This window comes from Myotis davidii, unplaced genomic scaffold, assembly GCF_000327345.1.
Source record: "Myotis davidii unplaced genomic scaffold, ASM32734v1 scaffold455, whole genome shotgun sequence".
NCBI lineage: Eukaryota > Metazoa > Chordata > Mammalia > Chiroptera > Vespertilionidae > Myotis > Myotis davidii.
Window position 1 is genome coordinate 2,692,580 of NW_006287459.1, and position 21,318 is coordinate 2,713,897.

Genomic DNA, 21,318 nt, shown 5'->3' on the forward strand with positions numbered 1-21,318 from the left:
CCTGCCTCAGGGAATTCTACAGTGAAAAGGAGGTTAAAAAAACAAACAAGGAAGTCGAGTATAGGACTTAAAGCAGAAATGTACCTACTAGGAAAACATACTGACTTTTAAAAAATGCTTCTAAGAGATAGAGTTTCTCTTAACCCTTGAACATGAAAGGACAACAACCCATCTGAGCAGCCTATTCCCCACACACAGAAGGAACAACTGGTTAGAACCGTAATTCAAACGCCTTAATAGCCTAGAAGTTATCAACGTGTCTTCTAGCGCTTTTTCTTTCCTCTTTATGGGTGTGAGCTCATGTTCTTTAACACTTATGTTTGTGGCTTTTCTCAGGCCTCTTTGCAGGCCTTCCTTATCTATAGAGCCCAAAACACAATGGTATATAGCAAATGCTGATTGTAGCGGGCAAGTTACCTTCTTGTCTGTTCATGGTATACAAGAACCACCTGTGTCACTATTAACCTACCGCTCTAAACTGAATTTTCAACTGGGAAAATGAAGGGCAAGGATTAGGTGTCACTGAAGAAACTACAAAATTTTTCTCAGATTTCCTTCATTTGACAAATATTTACTGAGCAGCTCCTATCATGGCCTGTGCAAGATGCAAAGGCACTGACAATACGTCTCTCTACCCAAGAACCTTACTCCTCATGAAGGGAAAGAAATTCTCACAACTACAAGATTCCCTACAGGGTTGGCCAAGGCTGTGCTGAGCCTGCCCTGCAGTTCAACGTCCTCTGCCCAACCTGCTTCTACACCAGCTCTCCTAATAGAGGCTGAGCCCTAAGAAAACCCTGGAAGCCAAACTCCTTTGCAGGGTCAGCTTCCAGAGGACCCAGGCAGCAAGCAGAAAGCATGGCGTTCCCATGACAAAACTGTACCCATTACTAGCTGAATCTATGAGGAGGAAATGCCCTAAAGCAGTGGTTCTCAACCTTCCTAATGCCGCGACCCTTTAATACAGTTCCTCATGTTGTGGTGACCCCCAACCATAAAATTATTTTCGTTGCTACTTCAAAACTGTAATTTTGCTACTGTTATGAGTCATAATGTAAATAGCTGATATGCTATATGTGTTTTCCGATGGTCTTAGGCGACCCCTGTGAAAGAGTCGTTCGACCCCCCAAAGGGGTCGCGACCCACAGGTTGAGAACCGCTGGTCTAGCCAAAATGTGTCCTAGAGTTTATCCCATTCAGCCCCGTTTGAAAAATGATCATTTGACACATGAGGAAACCCAGACTGCAAAAAGGTAAAGGATTTGTGCTATGGGACACAGTATGGCAGTCCTTCAATCGATTATAAATAGAATTATCACCTAACGCCTAAAGCCTTATTGGCATGTTGATGTGTCTAAGATCTTTGGTTGATTATCACAACTTTTAACTCCAGGTATAACAATTATAGGATTAAGAAATTATAATAGAAGGTAGTGGCTCAAATAAAGCATTTAAAGGGCTTTTTAGACCTCATACTCACTAATTAGCCTTTAGAATATGTAGTATAATCTTACCGTAGGACTCAAGACAGTAATTTCTTAGTGGTAACTTCGATCATCTAATCCTGACTGTGGGACTCTTGAGCAGTTTTGAGAATTTAGCATTTAGGTGTTAACCATCCAAGATTCAAATAAATGGCTTCAGCTCTGAAGAAAAATAAAATACAAGATTTATTCATTAGTTACGTTTATAATAGCACATTTGTGTGTTGCTCATATCCATCCTTACTTCTGAATGTATTATCCAGCAATGTCACCTGGTGCTGCAGTTATCTTCTTTCAATAGTATTGCATTACACTGCTTCTGAATTTATTTTTCTTAAATTTTCAAAATAATGCAAAATCAAAACTAGTATAATAAACACACACCATTATTAACTCATGGCAAATCATGTTTCATTTATATCTCCACCTACCCCCAAATCCCTTCTCCCACCACTCTGGATTATTATGAATCAAATTCCAGACATTTTACCACTTCATCTTTAGATAGTTCTGTATGCAAACATCTGCTTTTTAAATATAATCCAATATCATTATAATATCTATAACAAATGAATAATTTCTTTTTAACATCAGCTACCAGTCTTGTGCTCAAAATCCTCTGTCTCATGAGTGGTTTTTATTTTTATTTTTACTATTTTTTAAACATATTTTTATTGATTTCAGAGAGAAAGGGAGAGGGAGAAAGAAACAGAAACATCAATGATGAGAGAGAATCATTGATCGGCTGCCTCCTGCACACCCCCTGCTGGGGATCAAGCCCACAACCTGGGCATGTGCCCTGAGAACGGTAATCTCCTGGTTCATAGGTTGATGCTCAACCACTGATCCACACTAGCTGGCTCATAAGTGATTTTTAAACAGATTGTTCCAATCCAGATCTAAACAAAATCCATATTGACAACTGTTACTGTATCTTTTAAATCCCTTTTAATTTACAGTTCCTCCCCTTCCTTTCTTCTCTTTACAGTGACAAGTAATGCTTTTACTATCCAACGATTAAATCAATACATAAAAACCTTAATTATGCCAAAATACATTTAATCTATTAATTTTATTCAGTAAAATAAACAGATTTGCAAAGTAGTTCATATAGCCTCTGGGCCTAATATTTATCCCAGCTACAGAAAATGTTTGGGATATATATTTTTCAAAGTCCAATTATAATACTTGTGAGGGGGTCATGAATTATGGACTATTGTACCATACCTATAATAATCCTAACTGTTTTCTTACTATATTTTTCTGTTTAATGAATTTAATCGTCAACCCAACAGAAAGGACTAACTACTCTCTAAAATAGTAATTTGTACTTAAGCTTCTTAATTTGAAATTCCTTTAGCAGAATTGGAAAATATAATGATATTCCACTGATGCACAGGCATAATCAACTAAATCTTTTTGAAGCCAGAAAACTGGTGAGTTCGAACAAAAACCTAATTCATATGCACTTGTTTACAATCAATCTTATTCAGGCTTAGTGGAATTTTGGACAGCCCCACCAAATATTTCTGAATCTACTAACAATGTGATATCTAGAATTCTGCCATAATTCTTGATACTTTATCTTAGGTTCATGAAGTCATTTCTCCCTCAAAGCAAATAAAGCTATGTGACAAATAGCATATCATTTCTGTAGATAGTGGTTGCAGTAGTCATGCACTGGTATATAATGAAATTTAAAATATTTTTCACTTTATCTGCTAGGACAAATGACAAAGCCAATTACTACTGGAGAACAAAGCAATTTTGTAAGTACAGCCAGCCACAAGTTCATCGAGGATTGATTTGTACCACCATGTCTAGGTCTTTTGTTTTGCTTCACTTTTGAATAACCTTCTGTTCAGACATAGCGAGAGCTAGTGCTATGTTTTTTATACGTGTTTCTGTAACCATACTGTCAGATCACTGTGTCATTTTAAGACTTCCCAATGTCTGTCTGAAATTTTCATTAAGTTCCTGAGTTGATATACAACCTTCCTATTTTCAACTTTCCCTTTTAATAAAATGAACATGTCTTTGATTACACTTCCAGGAAAATATTTGCTCTAAACTTCTCTGACTTTATAGGTTATAATCATTTTTAGCAAGAATGAAGATTTTTGTTGTTGTTTTTGTCTTGGTTTTGGGTTGTTTTTTGCATGCCAATCACTTTTTTTATCTTGTTGCCATACCTATTGTTGAGTATGGAACTTATTTTTATTTTAATTTCACTTGATTAATTTGGAGAATATTCTATCTACAGGAAGAGTAATTTTTATTAGTACTTTCATACCCATATTTTTGAGAGCTTAGATAAATGTGGTCATGGTGTACACATGATCAATGCTGTTGTTTTTTATTTTAAAAGAAAAATGTCATATAAACAAGAGTGACTTGAGGAGGTCAGTTGGTATTTGACAACACTGAAGGCTGTAAGTAACACAAGCTTTGAAGGGGTAAGACTTTAAACCTGCAGTAAGAGTAAGGATCTAGAAGTTTCCATGAGCAATAAATAAGGAGAACAGTGACCCAGCTCTGGCACTTGGGAGGATCTCAGGTCAAATGAGGTCCTTTAAGGCGAGTCTTGCTTCACTTCAGAGCAGAAAATAAAAGAGAAAGTTGAATGGGTGTTCAGTAACACATTAACCACGTTTCCTTCCTGAACAAAATTACTAGAATAATAAAGAACAGAAATGCACAAATTTTATGTGTATTCATTGTAGTCAGACAAGGTATATAAGTCTCTGATAATACAATAATACAGAAAATAGTAATCACAAGCAAATAAAGAAAAAATTAAGGGTAAATGGAATTTTGGTGATGTTCATTATAGTAATTTCAATATTTGTATGTATACTTCACAATTTAAAAAGGAGAACTAGGAAGTTATGGTGCCTAACACAAAATAGATTTGAGTTCAATGAAAAAATAACTTAATTATTGCATAATTAATAAGAAGGTTGCTTCATAAAGAAGTAAAGTCCCTGCTCAGTGATTTATTAGGCAAAGATTGTTAGAAACTCTATAGAAAGGATCTGCTCCCTGGCTAAAAGAGTAGGCTAAATTACTTCCAAGATACAACTACAAATCAATTTGAAGATCAAAACTCTAAATTCTACTTCAAACTATATTTTACACTAAAACATGAATGCTAAAATGTGTGGTGACTTAGAAATTGATCATAGTTTAAAGAAAGAAACTACATATCAAGATATGGAATCTATGAAGGCAAATGTTTACCCTTCTCTTAATTATTCTGGGTATCTTGCAAGGGCTTTTAAAATGATGCAAACGTTCTGACAGGTGTTTTGTTTTGTTTTTAAACTTTATTTTTATTGCTGGCGCTATTAGTTGTCTCCATTTTCCCCATTTGCCCACCCTTCTCTCTGGCCAACACCACATTGCGGGTTATGCATATATGTTCTTTGGCTAATCCCTTCACCATCTTACATCCAGACCGCCCCCCCCCCCAGACAATATGGATGCAATTCTTTTTTGTTTTTGTTTTTAAATATATTTTATTGATTTTTTTACAGAGAGGAAGGGAGAAGGATAGAGAGTTAGAAACATCGATGAAAGAGCAACATCAATCAGCTGCCTCCTGCACACCTCCTACTGGGAATGTGTCCGCAACCAAGGTACATGCCCTTGATCGGAATCGAGCCTGGGACCCTTTAGTCCCCAGGCCGACGCTCTATCCACTGAGCCAAACCGGTTAGGGCAAGGATGCAATTGTTTTTAAATAAGTTTAAAATAATCACAGCTCCTATTTATAATAGCAATATAATTATGGAAAATGTAATTTTTTTAATCTCCAAAGATTATATACAATGTAAAAAAAAAATCTACTCACAAATAATCAAGTGCAGGCAGCAAACAAGTACTCAAGTATTTTTTATGTCTGACTGGTAAAAATCATTCATATAAAGTATGTACCAAAAAAAAAAAGAATTTACAATCATCTCTTTAATTAAGAAAAAAATTGATTCATAAAAATCAATACTGGTTCCAACACACTCTGACTTTTAGAAATTCACTTACTCTCTTATTTAGAAATGCTATAATTATACAATATTTAAGATGTACTTGCATTTTAACCTTCTCTCTGTTGTTCTTTAACCTTCTCCCAAATTTCAATTTTATATTAGTTTATAAAAATATATTTTATTGATTTTTCACAGAGAGGAAGGGAGAGAGATAGAGAGTTAGAAACATCGATGAGAGAGATACATCGATCAGCTGCCTCCTGCACATCTCCTACTGGGGATGTGCCCGCAACCCAGGTACATGCCCTCGACCGGAATCGAACTTGGGACCTTTCAGTCCGCAGGCCGACACTCTATCCACTGAGCCAAACCGGTTTCGGCCCAAATTTCAATTTTAAAGAGCACAGAAACTTATTATGCTGACTGATGTAATCACAGACTACACTAGACCACTTGCTGAAAACACTGTATAATGGTACTGATCTAGAATAACTGGGCTTCACTGCAAATATCTAACTCTCTTGCTGATAAAGCAATGTTCCCTGCAGGTCAATTTGTCAACATTTTGTTGATTTTACATTTTTAGCCAGAATAGCAGTTATTGTCATACTACTTGATCTAATAAGAACAAATTAGCAAAATTTTCCATTCACAAAATTAAGGGCAAGTTCTCTATTAAGGTTTCATTCATTGAATCAAATTAAAACAGCATCAGAGTACATTTTCTAATATAATGATGAATAAATATATCATTTAGAATAATTTTCCCTATTACATTCCCATGTTAAAAAAAAAAAAAGGAAAGAAAGGAATTCAACCATAAACTTATTATACAAATACTCTACCTACTGATCTCAGCATAAACACAGGAGTAATTTTTGGACAAATGTAGAAGCTGACATATAAGACAACAACCTCACTATTGGTAACTTCTAAAAATCCGTTACTATTAACTATGCTACACACAAACTTACAGAAATCATACATTCGACAAATATTTATTGAGCAGAACTATATATGTACTAGTATGAGAGACGGAGACAGAAGAGTGAATAAAACAGACAAAAATCTCTAGCCTTGTAGACTTATATTTTATCCTAATACTAGCTTGAGCTTTTGGGAGTCATACCTTTAAAAATCTGAACACAGTGCTGGACACCTCACCTTCCAAAATGCACATACACCTAAATTTACAATACAATAATTAATTTGCAATAAATTTTCAATACAATAATTAATTTACAATAAATAAATTTACAATACAATAATTAATTATGGATCAAGAGCCCCTGATAAGAACCCTCCTTGTGCTCACTTCCCATCTCTGCCATTTATAATAGTTTCACAATTGGTATTTTTCCATTCCAATACTTAAGGCTTTCAAATTTCAATAGAATATGTTCTATTTATCCCATTTGAACCTCTCACAAATTCTATACTGTCAAATTACACTTTATCAATCTTGGTCTTCCCAGAAAACTTGACCCTAACCTCTATGGTAGCTTCATAGGAAAATTTTCTGATATTAATTATTCTCCAAACCCTCAACTCCCTTAAGTTAAAGCCCACCTCCATCTTCCCAAATCTTCAGTAAAAGTTTTTGTAGCCCTAACCGGTTTGGCTCAGTGGATAGAGCGTTGGCCTGCGAACTGAAGGGTCCCAGGTTCGGTTCAGGTCAAGGGCGTGTACCTTGGTTGTGGGCACATCCCCACTAGGGGGCGTGCAGGAGGCAGCGATGGATGTTTCTCTCTCATCGATGTTTCTAACTCTCTATCCCTCTCCCTTCCTCTTTTGTAAAAAATCAATAAAATATTTTTTTAAAAAAGTTTTTGTAGAAGTAGTCTACAGGAGCTTCTGGAAGAAAACATGCTCAAGAGAAACCACAATAAAAACTTAATCATTTGCCCTGGTCAGTGTGTCCAGTGGTTAGAGCATCCGCCCGAGCACCGAAGGGTCTTGGGTTTGATTCCGGGTCAAGGGCAAGTACCTGGGTTGCAGGTTCGATCCCTGACCTGGTGGGGGTGCGTGTAGGAGGCAACCAATTGATATGTCTCCCTCACATTGATGTTTCTCTCTCTCCCCCTTCTCTCCCCCCACTGGATGGAAAAGATATCCTTGGGTGAGGATTAACAACAACAAAAACTTAATCATTTAACAGAAATCATCAATTAATTAAACAAAAAACTTTCTGATCTTGCTAGTCATGACAAGAACATAAGTGGCCCCTAAGAAAAAACTGTGTTGTGTTTTTTTAATTTAAAAATGCAACATTAACCCAGTCAGTGTGGCTCAGTGGTTGAGCTTTGACCCATGAACCAGAAGGTCATAGTTCAATTTCAGGTCAGGGCACATGCCCGGATTTCAAGCTCAATCCCCAGTAGGCAGTCGATCAATGATTCTCATCATTGATGTTTCTATCCCTCTCTCCCTCTCCCTTCCTCTCTCTGAAATCAATAAAAACATGTATTTTTAAAATACATTAAAATACTCTCTATGGTCATCATAGTTTCTAATCAATGTGTTAGACCTTTTACATCTATAATTTTAAAATTATACAATGGAAAATGTTCTATCTAATTATAAGCCTGAGGTTATAAAATCAAACAAAGAAAACCCATGCAAACTTGATATGTTTTCATGACAATTTGCAATAAAAATTTGGAGTAATCCACATTTTAAGATAACCAAAAAAATGAAGAAGTAGCTACTCAAAGTCAGAGAACAAGTAATACCACAATTTAATCTCCAAAGTTTGTTTCTCCTCTTTTTCTCTGTGTTACTGTCTCCAGCAAGTTCAAAGAACCAGGATTTTTATAAGAGCAACTATGAAAGTACGAATTCCCGCTGAAACCGGTTTGGCTCAGTGGATAGAGCGTTGGCCTGCGGACCGAAAGGTCCCAGGTTCGATTCCGGTCAAGGGCATGTACCTGGGTTGCGGGCACATCCCCAGTGGGAGATGTGCAGGAGGCAGCTGATCGATGTTTCTCACTCTCTATCCCTCTCCCTTTCTCTCTGTAAAAAATCAATAAAATATATATTTTTTTAAAAAAGTACGAATTCCCACTGATATTTAGATGACCCATGTCTCCTGAATTTATAGCCCCAAAACAACTCCTCTAAATTTAAGGAGAAATGATCTTTTGTATCAAAAGCCTTTAAAATGTTTATGTTCTTTGACCCAATAATTCCACTTCTAAGAGATCTCCCTAGGGAGCTAAACAGAAATGCACATACAGATTTACTTATAAAGGTGCTCATTGTACCATTATTCCTATAAGCAGAAAGCCACAGGGGAGGCACAGAACAAAAACAAAGGACCAGTTTTAAAAATCATGGTATACTTAGAAGATAAATGTTATCCATCAATTTAAAAGCATTTTTATTAATATGTCACAATATTCACCATATATTTTAAAATAAGAATTAGAAAAAAAAATAGTATTTATAGTATCTTCCCAATTGTTGGAAATAAAACTACATATGGAAGCAAAGAATAAACTTAGAAGGAGAAACAAATTATCAAAGTACTCAACCTCTCTATGCGTCCATTTCTTCATCTATGAAGTCGGGATAATAAAACCTCTTAAGGCTATTGTGAGAAGTGAAGATGAAATATGCTAAAAAAGTGTTTAACACATAATGAAGTACTCAATAATATTATACGGATAGACAAATTTGCAACACTACCCCACCCCCCAAATAATGAAGAAATAAATATCACTCAATTCAAAACCTAAAGACCCACTATTAATTCATGTTAATATCTGGGTTAATTTCTTTGGGGTCCTTTAATATGCATTAAACATTTTATAAAATTGTTATATTATTTCATTTCTAGTGGTTACAAAATATTACAATATTTTACAAATATATTGCGTGTATTTAATCACTCCAACATTATTGAGCATTAGGTTTAATTCTTCACTGCTATAAATTTTACAGTGAATACCTTGATTTGCAGTCTCTGTACTCATCTTTGATTTTTTTCCCCCTCAAGAAAAAGTCTAGAAACAGAATTTCCATCTCAGATAGTATAAAGTACACTTAGTTTTACTCCTGTACAGACCTGTATGGAATGTGGACACATATGTTCAAAAATGCCAATTGCTCCCTTTTCTTCCCATGGACACTTAAAAGCTATTAATTGGCTTTTAAATTGTAACCTTTCTATTGTTTTTTGGTACACTGCTTATCAGGTATTTCTCCTTTTCCATTTATTCCATTTAAAGGATCCCCTTTTCTTTTATATCACTCTTAACACCCCAAACATACCTTAAGGATTCATAACTTCATACATTCCTCAAAAAGGTTACGATTCTACTTCACATGTCTAGAAATGAAAGTCTTTGCTTTTCAGAAACACATCGTGAAATATTTACAGATGATATTTTATGACAGAGGAAATAGATCAAAATAATTGGGAATTGAGGAAAGGGAGTTGGTAGAAGCTAACAAAGAGTCGATAAATGTTGGAGCTGTGGAATGGGCAAATGAACATTCAGTCCACTATTCCTTTCTTTAAATATGTTTTAAACTATCTTTAGTGAGAGGAAATTTTTTAATCTTTAAAAGAAGACATAATTATCAAAATTCATAAAACAATTATGGCTTAGCTTCTACCACAGGTCTTAAGGAACAATTCAATGATTAGTAAAAAAATAAATAAATAAATAAATAAATAAATAACAAATCTAAAAATATTTTAGCCAAATTTAGAAGTGAAGTAAACAACTACAGTATTTAGAATCTCTCAAATTACACTTGCCAGTAATTCCCACAGATAAAAACATACTACAATGCCTTTTTCCAAACCATGGCTTCAGCATGCCATGCTGATTCTCCAAAACAATATTAGTATTTATATTGTGCACGACAAGAATACAATTATGCCTCTGTCTGTGCCCACATGAATATTGGATAAATAGTTTTATTATGTACTAGTATTAAATAATCCAAATTCTCTTGGTGCTTAAATCACATCTTGGTATCAAGTTAGGCACATCATAAACAACACTTGCAGATTAACAGTTAGATCCACCAAAGCGTTTATTTGTACCCAGAGACATGCAAGCAAAACCTATGTAATGAAAAAAACTACCTCGCTGCACATCTTTTATTAAGATGTACTGCAGGAAAATATCACCTGTATATTTCTACCTGTGTGGAAACCACTTTATCTTGGAGTCAGGTCATGATAACAAGAGAGCAGGGCAAAATGAGTAACATATCTAGGCGTATGGGGATCAATGGCTGCCTCCCAGGTTGAAAGCAAGGGTGGAATGGACAGATTAGAGACATGGTTTCCAAATTCTTTACACTGCAGTTAAAAAAATAACATTTCACATAAGTATACTTATAATACTTTTTATATAACAATTCATTATATTTACACCCACCTGATACGTTTGAAATAATCTGCAATACACTTTTGTGTCCTCCAAACTATTTTTTGTTTTGTTTTATATTCCAGTCAGTAACCATTAAGATGATTTCTTGTCTTCATAGTTTTAAATCCTAGACTAAAAATTGACTTGGAAAAAATGGCCTGCCTCTCCTCCTGCTTACCAAACAAAGGAGATGAAAGCAAGTACCAGTCCCTAAAAGCTACATATTTCCTGCCACCCAATCATCAGATGCTGGAATTCCTCTCTCCCTGCACAGAAAAGAGCATTAGCAATGTCTGGGAGCATGGGGATAAGGGGACAGGGAACACTGAACGGGTAGGAATCAGAGGACTGCTGTTTTAAACACACACCAAAGCAAAGATAATCTCTTAAATTTCTTCCCATTCTAAAAGTTTGTGGTTCTAAGAGTTGGCTCTAGGATTATGAGACCCTGAAGGGTACAAAATTCATTGTTACATCTCCCACAAAGCCTAGCAAAGCAGCTTTCATAAAAATAATAAAGCACTTATGTAAATATTAAATTACACTAATAAGATGCAAACTAAGCATAAATGTAAAGGTTCTGTCATTTAAATATGTTTTCCACATACTATTAAATGTAAAAATCAATGCTGTTATATATTATTTGAAAATTCATAAGCATAAATATATTAGCATATATGTATTGTATGTGTATATATAAATATATGTCATAAAACAAGTTATATTCTTGTTACTTTGTCCACAAATGGTATAAAAACAATTCACTGTAAAATTATACACTGTAAAAGCTCATAATCAAATTAAATTACTAACTTTTAGTTTCAATAAAACCTTTTCCCCCTTTGCCTGCTTAATGATATTATTATCAAGGAGTAAGGAAATAAGCTAAACATAGGCCCAGTACAAAAGAAAAATAACAGGGAGGACCAAACAATATAAAACTTTCATATCTCAACCATGATTTATGGTACTCTAAAGTCCACTGGTTCTTGGCTCAAAGTCTCTTCTATTGTCTTAAAGGAAGTTTTCTCCAAAAAAATTCCAATAACATAGAAGTTTTTTCCCTATATACATTAACTATTACGGTTTAATTGAAGTGGTGGGGGTGTGTGAAAAAGGAGTACAAAGAAAAGATTTCTGGTTTTAAGTCATAATAAAACCATTTGTAAATAAAGTAAATCCTGGTGCCTTTTATATGTTATCAAATGCCATATAATGCAATAAAAGACAACTTTCTCACGACAATCTGAAAATAACATAACTCTCACTTTCTTTCCATAAGCTTTACCAAAAATTCCCATTATTTTGAGGTTTTGAATTATTTGAAAAAAAAATCTAGAATTTTACCAAAATTAATACAGGGTTGGGGCAAAGTAATTTACAGTTGTGAGTACACAAAGCACAGTTTATTCTTATTTATTATTTTTCATACAAACAACTGTAAACCTACCCTGTATAATTTTTAATTTTTAAATGGGGATGATGTTTACAAATATGTTTTTGTTACTTAAGGATATAATGTTTTGCCGAAACCGGTTTGGCTCAGTGGATAGAGCATCGGCCTGCGGACTGAAAGGTCCCAGGTTCGATTCCGGTCAGGGGCATGTACCTGGGTTGTGGGCACATCCCCAGTAGGAGATGTGCAGGAGGCAGCTGATCGATGTTTCTCTCTCATCGATGTTTCTAACTCTCTATCTCTCTCCCTTCCTCTCTGTAAAAAAATCAATAAAATACATTTAAAAAAAAGAAAAGAATATAATGTTTTTAATGCATCAATTTCAAATTTCCAGTTCTGGTTGATATTTCTGACCTTTTCTTAGATCTAAATTTTAATTCATACTAACTTAAATTTAAAGGTACCTTTTAAAAGCTTCGGGGAAAAGGACTTGAACTGTTCCTTGAAAGAAATACAGAAAATAGAGAATCTGCGTTGCCAGAGGAGAAAGAGATGAGAATGGGAATGATGGCGGTGGTACAGGATACAGGAAGGTTAGCCTCTCTAGAGGCTCTTCATTAAAGAACTGGGAAGAGAGAATGTCAAACAATGTAACTGGGTCAGTTCATGTTGGGGAGTCTCCGCAAGCCCCAGGGAGATGTGCACTGAACAGTGACTGGGGGTCAACGGTGAACTCCCAGAATCTGCACTAAGTTGACCATTACACAGACAACACTGCCACCAGCCAGGAGTTTATAGATCAGCTTGAAGACAGACGTGTGATGACACATTTCAGATGCTTTGAGAGAACCTACCTAAATATGCTCAAGCTACTATCAGGAACAAGTCATCAATTCAAGTAGAGGAGGGGACAGAAAAGATTTCGCTCACAGCCTCTGTTGCCAGAAGACTAACGGGGGCAACAATCTACAACTACATGAATGGCTTTCTGCTTCTCTCTGAGGAGCTGGCTAGATGTTGATTAAGAGAGTTTAAATAATATTATGGCTTCATAAACATGACTATTTCATAGTAGGCCAATGTGACAGGCTCCCAAGTTGGGTGTTATCACACATCCTCTTATGTTAAACAACAGCACCTGGCTTTATCCCCAAAATGGTAATCTGGGGATTGCCTCCTCCCCATGTTTATGAAAGAAAGTATTGTCTGTAAGGTTTACACTGACTGACAGTTCCTAGTTCCTCTCTTTCTATAAACTTATAAAGGGTAATAAGCAATTAATTCAGATCAACTTCCTCTGTACAGAAAATAACACATTTCGAAATGAATAACAAAACAACATTCCAAATCAGTCGGTCACTATTGATGACCATACAGAACATAGCACAAAGCTTACCATCCCATTCCAGGACATCCAATAACTCTAGGACTTGCACACACAAGTCAATAAGTGCCACCCTACCAAAGGCTTTCTTCTCCACCCTGGCTAAATCAGTCTAAGTGAATTACAAATAGAGGGAGGTAGAATTCAGAATTGGCTCACTTGTACCCTAAAAACTGTACCCTAGGAAGTCAAATTAATTCATTACTAATTACTGAGGACCTACTATGTGTGAGAAAACTAGGTGAAGTGCTTTATATACATTAACTTCACTTTAACCTAAACAAATCCATAGTTTCCGTAAATGTTCAACGCTGCGGCTGTGGAAACGGACAAAGCTAGTAAATGAGCTGAAAAAACACTGCACATCTGGATTCTTTTATATTTTAAAAGAATAGGCGGTTGGTTATATGGAGTTTTATGAGATAAAGTTCTCAAATTAAAATGCAATTATGCTTCCAACACGTTTTCATATTGATTCTGAACCTCAGAACAAAAGCTTGAGACCTCTCAAATGAGGACAATCAAACATAATTAGCACACGATTTACCTCAATATTTCATGAAGAATAAATTTGCATTATAGAAAGTAAAAAAATAGACAGGAGAGGAGAAATCATATTATGGCCAACAAATCACAGAGCTGCTTACTCACCCATTTTCTGTTAATGTCTTACCATTAATTAAAAAGGCTAAGGACAGCTTGTTAAGTGAAAACGACATTCCCATTTTAGCCAGAATACTTAAAATAATCTTTAACGTGTTTCTCAAAGATGGACGCTCAGTTTAAACAGCGATAATACGATCAGCTGCAAAGTTCCATGTCACAGCTTCTGTTACCATCGTAACCAGCTAGCTCATATCAATAATAGGAAGTGAGCAAAGGGAGGCCAGACATTGTAAGCCTGCTCTTCTGGGCAGCTTCACCAGGAAGCTGCAACCTCACACTCCCCACAGGGAACCACTGGTCCATTCCCTGCAAATCACTGGGGTAGGGATCCAACCAAGAGGAAGAGGGGCTCCCGAGCAGTGAGGTAAGGAAGGTGCTTAACTGGGAACAAAGATAATTGGCCAGAGGGGTGGAGTCACAGCGAGCACGTGCAATCCTGAAGGATTCGTTGGATAAACTCCTAGGATCAGTGATGGCGAACCTTTTGAGCTCGGCCTGTCAGCATTTTGAAAAACCCTAACTTAACTCTGGTGCCGTGTCACATATAGAAATTTTTTGATATGTGCAACCATAGTAAAACAAAGACGTATATTTATTTTATTTATTTAAATGCCATTTAACAAAGAAAAATCAACCAAAACAATGAGTTCGCGTGTCACCTCTGACGCGCGTGTTCGCCATCACTGCACCTCGCTAAAATCCGCAAAACAAAGAATTCTCTCTCTTGTTCCTCTCGCTCTGCTCCCAGCTCCCGCCTCCTTACACTCGCTGACTCCGTGGCCCACACTCACCTGTGCCAGGCGGAGCCCACAGGCAATGGCTACATGCATGGGAGCACAAGCTGGCCTGGCCGGGCGCTGGGTGGACCGTGCAGACATGGGGCAGAAACTGGGCAGTGGCTTTGATCTTCACCCGGCTGAAGACAAAACGGACTTTTCCCATGGCAGGGCGGAGGGAGATGGGACCTTGAAGGGAACTCCCTTAGTGTTACATCGCCTATAAAGCTTTCTCTGATACCTCATGTCCCCGTGGGGGGCCTCAGGAAATTCTTGTTCCCGCAGCGCTCCAAGAAGCCCACTTCCACCGGCAAAAGGTGGGGATATGGATCACATTTCTACATTATAGGGAAAAACCTGACACAGTACACAGGTTATCAATTGCTATCACTGTGGTTTAAAATGAAACTTCCCTCCACTCCACCTAAATCATCCTTTTTCCCCTGCATCCCTGCATGCCTTTTTTCTTTTATTTCCCCTCTAAGTGGAAAGAGTATTTGGTCCTTGGCTCAGTTTGGAGGAGTTCGGGGTCACTGCAATGATACCTTCTGAATGTTGTCTCTGGACCAACTTTACAACGTAGGTTTTGCTCCTCTTCTTGTTAAGAAGTTTAACATACATTCAAATCATAATAAGGCTAAATGTAAATACTAACTAGAAAATGTATCAAAAGAAAGCAAAAAGAAGTCCTGGTCAAGTAGCTCAGTCGTCTGAATGTTATCCTGATACACTAAGGTTGTGGGTTTCACCTTCAGTCCAGGCACATATAAGAATCAACCAATACCTGGTGATTCCTGGGGAGGGAACACTTCTCCTAATACCCAGCACAGCTCTGGGGTCTGAGGCTACAGTTTCTCAGCTCCCCTCCCCATGCTGGGGGCTGGGCCTGGGGGAGTCTCCCACCTGGGGGGCCTGCAGGGAGGCCATGACCCTGCGAAGACCAGGATGAGAGGAAGTGGTAAAAGGGGGGCGGGGGAGGAGAACCAACCAATAAATGCATTAATAAGTGGAACAAATCAATGTTTCTCTCTCTCCCCGCCCCCACCTCAGTTCTCAAATCAACAAATAAGAAAAAGAAAAAGAAAAAAGAAAAAAAAAATAAGCTTTCCAGAAACCTAACACCAGGTACAGTATAATAAACAGAAATGGACATAATTCTAATACCTTCACTGAGCCCAACTGCCTATTAAGGTGGTGAAGGACACAATGAATAAGACAAAGGCTGTGACCTTATGGAATGTGTAGTGTGGTGTGACTCACCCAGTTCCAGGACCGTCCCTCCTAAACTGTCCTAAACAGAAAGTGCTGTTGAAAGTTCCAATGTGGTACAGATGGAATTATTACAAAACAGCAAATGCTTATCACAACATAGCAGGCTTTTGAATTAATGTGATTATATTCACGATGTAATGATATGCTCATGTAGGATTTGAAATGAGAGAGGAAAAAAGATATGGAAAGTACAAAGTGAGGAACTTGGAGTCATTTCTCCCAGTTTGGGTTTCTTCACCCTTACTGCTAGTTACATAAATCCTATGTGGAATGCAATATTTCATTTATGACAATTCTATCTTTAAGGCTTTCATACACCTGTCAAACCAGAAGTCACATGAAACAATTTGCTTTATAGATGCTCAGTATTAAAAAAAAACACAAACACTTTCATCACTCCAAACTAAATACAGTTTGACTGAAGATCAGATTACCCAATGATAATTTTATTCTTACCTATCAGCACCTGCCCTAGTTACTGTTTCAAGCTAATTAAAAAAAAAAAATCATATTTCAAAATCTAAAGGTCCTAATTTAATCTTAAGCAAACACATGTAAAATTTCAATTAAGATATTTCTACCTTAAAATAATACAACCAAGCCGAAACCGGTTTGGCTCAGTGAATAGAGCATCGGCCTGCGGACTGAAAGGTCCCGGGTTCAATTCCGGTCAAGGGCATGTACCTGGGTTGCGGGCACATCCCCAGTAGGAGATGTGCAGGAGGGAGCTGATCGATGTTTCTCTCTCATCGATGTTTCTAACTATCTCTCGCCCTTCCTCTCTGTAAAAAAATCAATAAAATATATTTTTTTAAAAATAATACAACCAAAATACTTCTCATTCGTTAATATTGCTGAAACACCAAAAATCTGAGAAGTGACTTTGGGAAATTTACTTTTGTAAATAGATTTAAAAGGTTTAATCCCTACTGCATTTTCAATGACAAAAATAAATCCCATTCAGTATAGAACCAAAAGTATAATCTCCCAACCCCTTTATTGCATCAATATATATTAGAAGACAAAAATAGTCATTGAATCCAAGAGCTGATCCAAACAGACTAAGAGATTAATATCTGAAAAATCAAATGTAAAACAAATCTGTATAAACCCCATTTCCATTATCATTTCAGAGAAATTGCCTCATAGGCAGCCTAATGTATGTAGTACAGTTACATAATACTAAGCTATATTAACTTAGACAAAATGATTTAACCTCATCTATAAGAAGAAAGGGAGAGAAGGAAGGAGGAAGAAGAGAGGGAGACAAGGAAAATCTGTTAAGAATAAAAAAAGATGGAGCACATAATATCATTTTGCAAGCTTATAGGCAGTAAATTATAGCACCCTGCTCCACACACACACACACACACACACACACACACACACGTTGGTGGGCCCTAATATACAAACATAATCACATATGAGAATCAAGCACAGTAATCTTTGACGACGTGCAGACTACATTTAACCTAGCAAGATAACTGATAACAAGTTAGCCAAGTGGACAATTAGTCCACAAGGCACCTCAGGTAAAAACAGGGATACATTTATATATGCTATATATTCACGATTAATTTGGCCATTCTCCACCACCATAAATCAAATATTTAATGCTCTAAGTGGGCCATTAGTTCCCTGAAAGTTGTAAGAAATCTCTGATATTGCCATATAAACTTCTTTTTTGTCAAACTACTATAGAGAACATAATTATTATTTGATGATCACTGAACTTTAAAAACTGTTTCAGAAGGCGCGTTAGCTTTCCCTATCTGTACATGAGGTCTACTCCCTAACGCTTCAATACAAGGTATTTGTGAAATTGGACTCAAGAATTGTCTCTTTCACAAAAGGTTTCCGGGAGGCATTACCGCATGGAATGCTCCCTAATTTCATACAATTCAACAAACATCTATTGAGTTATCAGTTTCAAAAATGAAAAACAAATACTTGAATATTTCTAATACAACACAGATTGTGATGCCTCTTAGAACTGACATGTCAACAACAGAAAACTAGGGTGTGTGGGTTAGAAGTCAACCTGACCGAGGAGAAGTAAGGAGGATTAGGGGAATAACTAGAATTTGAGCAGAGCTTTTAGGGAAGAAAAAGAGGGGAGACAGGGTTCTGGAGGCAGAGAGGTGACAGAAGATGAGCTAAAAAAAAAAAAAAGGTAGAAAAGGAAAGTAATCTCAGAGGAACAGAACTTGAAGCTTAAAGAAAATGATACAAGACTACAGTTTCAGGTGGGCTTTCATTGTTCCACAATGAAGGAGTGTATTCTTCAGGGTTCAGAGACTACAGAGAAACAGAATCTATAGGAGGGAGGGAGGGAGGGAGCCAGTGGTTTAACTGTCAGTCTGAGGCCAAGGGGGGTAGAGAGGGGTTCAGGAGGAGGGGAGGTACTGCTGGTGCCAGTCCCAGAGTCCAAAGGCCCAAAACTAGAAGCTCCAATGTCTGAGGGCAGGAGAAGATGGAAGGCCCAGCTCAAGGAGGGAAGCAAATGGCCCTTCCTCTTCCTTTTTGTTCTATTTGGATCCTCAAGGGACTGGATGATGCCCCACAATGCTGAGGGCGGGTCTTCTTTACTTCACCTACTAATTTAAATGCTAGCCTCTTCTGCAAACACCCTCACAGACATACCCGGAAATAATGTTTTACCAGCTCTCTGGGCAACCTGTAGCCCAGTCAGGTTGACACATAAAATCACCCATCCCCGGGAGCCTTTGAGAAAGGAGGCGACAGGAACAGACCTGGGATTACATCTTCTGAAGTAGACTAGACTGGAAACAGAGACAAACACAGAGTGGGGACCAATATGTAAAAACCTATCAGGGTAGTCAAGAGTTAACTTTCTGAGCTCAGGAAATAAAACTATGGGAGGAATGAGCAAAGCACTGAAGAAGAACTAAAGAATCTCACAGCGGAATCATCACTTTTCACAACTACAGCCTCCTGACCAGGCTTCTACCAATTTCCACTTGCGCTCCAGTGATCAGTTTACAAAGTAAATCAAGTCACATCTCAAGGCCCTCCACCCCTGCTCCCTGCACGCCAGCCAAACTGGTCTTATTGTTTCCTAGCAGCTCAACCTCTTTCCTGCTTCAGGATCCTTCCACACTGTTTCCTGTATCTGGAAACTGGCACCCTGGTTTTTTTCACCAGATAAACCCCTAACAGGCCTTCAAATCTGTTTAAATGTCAGTTTCTCAAAGAGGCTATCCCCTAACCTCTCCAGTCTAACCTTGTGTCCCAACGCTTAAATTCTCTTGAAATACCACATAGTTAGTCTTGGGTTTGGGTATTAATTTAATACCTTTTCCTCCATCAGACTCTTCCCTGGAAGCTAGGACTAGGACTATTCGTTACTTAGTGCCCAGCCCAAGACCTGGCACTTGGTTGGTTCTCGACAAACACTTGCTGAATTAATAATAAATAAACCTCAAAAGATCACTTCGTGTTCTCAACTGGGAAAATGGTAATGCCATTTACCTGATAAACGAACACAGGAACATCAGGTTTACAGATAAAGTCGCCTTCTACCTGGGGCATGTTGAGTTTGAAAAAATAGTAGAATAAGTCTGAGCTATAGATGTGGAGTCATCAAATATTAAATGATCACTGAGCCAGAAGAATAAATGTAACATTATCAGAATAGGATGAGAAGCAAAATGAAGCAAGCTAAAATAAAGGCAGCTCAAAGAATACCTCTACTTAACTGGCAGAAAGAAAACACATAGACAAAAGGTTCCTATCACTAATATATAAAGAGCTTATGAAATAGAAAATACCAACAAACATACTGAAAACAGGGCTAAAGAAACGGACAGCTAACAGAAAAAGAAATGTAAATGCCTCTTAACCCAATGTGCACCTCCAGGTAAATATGTATATTATCTAAGAAAATCACTGTTGATTTATCTGTTGATTTAAATGGTTCTGAAATGTCTATAACAAAGAAATTTTTAAATTTAAAAAAAATATGTTCAAACTCACTCATAATGAGAGATGGAAATTAACACTACAATGAAATTCCCTTTGGCAAAACAAAACAAAAAATAAACAAACAAAAAAAACCCAAGATTGTCATGTTCTGTTGATGAGGTTAATGTATACAAAAATAGGTACTTTCATATTTTACTGATGGGAACACAAAGAGATATAATTCTTAGGATAAATGTGGCAATATCTAGTAAAACTGTATACTCATTTACCCTTGACCCTGCAATTCCACATCTAGGAATCTGTCCCAAATATATACTGACAAACATAAACAAGACATTTATATGCACAGGGCTATCCATTGCAGTGAATAGAAACAACCCAATTTACAAAAATTTGAAACAACCCAAATGCCCATCAGTTTGGAACTGGTTAAATAAAATATGGTTTATTTATTCATTCAATGGGATATTATGCAGCTATAAAAAGAAATTGAGTAATTTACAACTAAGGAGTGATCACCAGGATATATTAAGTAAAAAAAAGCAAGGTATATAGCATTTTATCATTTATAAAAGAGAGGAGGAATATGAATATATATGTGCTTACATTAAAACAATAATAGGATGGAAAAGTAAATCAAAGCTTTTAGAATCTAATTACTTAGGAGGGGAAGAAAAGGGTAGAGAAAACAGAGAACCTACACTCCCTTGACGAAACCCTTGTTTTGTGGATCTGACTTTGAAACTATGAAACTAGTATACATAATCCTTATCTAATAAAAGAGAAACATGGTAATTGGCATACAACCGCTACCCTTCCCATTGGCTAATCAGCGAGATATGCAAATTAACTTCCAGCCAAGATGGCGGCCGGCAGCCAGGCAGCTTGAAACTAACATGAGGCTGGCTTGCTTCAGTGACAGAGGACTCCAACGTTCCCCGCCTGCCACCGCCGGCCTCTGAGCTGCAACTCTAAGCAACTATGTAACAAAGACCGCCGCTAAACAAAACCCCAGAAACCTA